Raw genomic sequence first — 2,542 nt, 5'->3', positions numbered from 1 at the left:
ATGGATGGATATGCGGGTTACAACCAAATCAAAATGGCCATGGAAGACATGCATAAAACCGCGTTCGTCACCCAATGGGGAACCTATTGCTATACTGAAGAATGCCGTTCGGATTGATCAACGCCGGAGCTACATACCAACGCACCGCGACTACACTCCTACATGACATGATGCATAAAGAAGTCGAGGTATACGTAGACGACATGATTGTCAAATCCAAGGAAAGAGAGGGACATATTGCGAACCTTCGCAAGTTCTTCGCAAGGCTACTAAGTACAATATGAGACTCAACCCTCAAAAGTGCACATTCGGGGTGACATCTGGCAAACTCCTAGGGTACGTCGTTAGCCAACGAGGCATAGAAATAGATCCTTCCAAAATCAAAGCTCTGATCGAAATGCCACAACCTCAAACAGAAAAAGAAGTCAGAGGATTCCTGGGAAAAGTGCAATACATAAGTCGATTCATATCGAAACTTACGATGATTTGCGAGCCTATCTTCAAGAAGCTCAAGAAAACAGATCACACCATATGGGGACGACGATTTGTCAAAAGGCATTCGATTAATCAAGGAGATATTGGCTAAACCACCAGTGCTCATGCCACCACAACGAGATCAACCTCTTGGTTTATATCTCACAAGAATCGAAATCGCCATGGGTGCTATGCTAGCTCAAATCGTAGGAAGTGAAGAAAGAGCTATTTACTATCTAAGTAAGAAGTTCTTGGAATACGAGTGCAAATATTCACAACTCGAAAAGACATGCCTCGCTCTTGTGTGGGCAACAAAGAAGCTACGACATTACATGCTTAGCTACTCTGTCAAGATATTCTCCAAAATGGATCCAGTCAAATACCTCTTCGAGAAACCCGTTCTCAACGGACGTCTGGCAAGATGGACCATGATGCTCTCCGAATTTGACCTCAAATATGTGCCACCGAAAGTAATAAAGGGTCGCGCCGTCGCCGAATTCTTCGCAGAAAATCCCATCAACGACGCACAAACCATAGATACTTGGTCATTTCTCGACGAGGATATACTTCAAACAGATGTAGACTCTTGGGATCTATACTTTGATGGAGCATCAAACCTAAGAGGATTTGGGATAGGAGTGTTGCTCATTTCTCCTGAAGGTGAGCATACACCGATTGCTGTCAAACTCGACTTCGAGGTGACAAACAACGCTGCAGAGTATGAAGCTTGTCTCATTGGACTACAAGCGGCAGTAAGCTTAGGTATCAAAAACCTACGAGTGCATGGGGATTCGTCACTGATCATCAACCAAGTTACGGGATCCTGGAAAATCCGAAGTGAAAGCCTTGCACCCTATCAGGCTAGGATAGACCAAGTGGCTCAATTCTTTGATCATGTAACCTACTTACACCTACCTCGAGAGGAAAATCAATTTGCAGACGCTCTTGCGAAACTTGCATCTTTGATAAACATGCCGGATTACATGATGGAAATGCCTTTGTGTATCGAACGACGGTCGAGAGCGGCGTATGTCCATCAAATTACCGATGAAGAAGAAATCGCACAAGAACCCTGGTTCCAAGCAATCCTAAACTTCAAGCTTAACGGTACCTATCCACCAGAAATGGACAAAAGGGGACAACGAGCTATACGCCTACTAGCTTCCCAATACATCCTAATGCAAGGAGAATTGTACAAAAGAACACCTATTGGTGTAGTCCTACGTTGCCTTGATCATTCACAGGCACGGAAAGTAATGGAAGAAGTCCACGACGGAGAATGCGGTCCTCACATGAGCGGGCCTATGATGGCAAAGAAAATCACACGTCTAGGGTACTATTGGACCACAATGGAATCCGATTGCATCAAATATGTGAGGCATTGCCACAACTGTCAAATCTTCGGGAACGTACAACACGTCCCTCCTTCGTTGCTCTATACAATGACATCTCCTTGGCCATTCTCCGCATGGGGAATTGATATAATTGGGAAAATAACCCAAAGCCGAACAGGAGGTCTTTGTTTCATCCTAGTAGCGATTGACTACTTCACCAAGTGGGTAGAAGCGGCTTCCTACACCGCTCTTACGGCTAAAAATGTGGCAAAGTTCATACAAAACAACATCATCTGTCGATATGGTTGCCCGCATGAGATCATTAGCGATAATGGGTCCCACTTCCAAGCCAAAACCGAACAATTGCTAGCCAAGTACAAGATGAAGCATCATCACTCCTCGCCCTATCGACCACAGACTAACGGCGCGGTAGAGGCGGCTAACAAAAATGTCGTCACGATCCTCAAGAAGATGACTGACAATTATAGAGATTGGCCAAGCAAAATACCCTTCGCTTTGTGGGGGTATCGTACATCAGTCAGGACGCCCACTGGGGCTACTCCTTTCTATTTGACCTACGGCATGGAAGCCGTACAACCAATTGAGCTAGAAATACCATCCTTGCGTATTCTACTAGAAAGTCAAATCCCTAAGCCGATCGAAAAGGGATAGATACGAAGAACTCATCCTCTTGGATGAACGTAGGCTACGTGCCTTACATAATGTCCAAACAT

This window comes from Silene latifolia, chromosome 7 (assembly GCF_048544455.1).
Source record: "Silene latifolia isolate original U9 population chromosome 7, ASM4854445v1, whole genome shotgun sequence".
Taxonomy (NCBI): domain Eukaryota; kingdom Viridiplantae; phylum Streptophyta; class Magnoliopsida; order Caryophyllales; family Caryophyllaceae; genus Silene; species Silene latifolia.
This window is presented reverse-complemented; position numbering follows the sequence as displayed.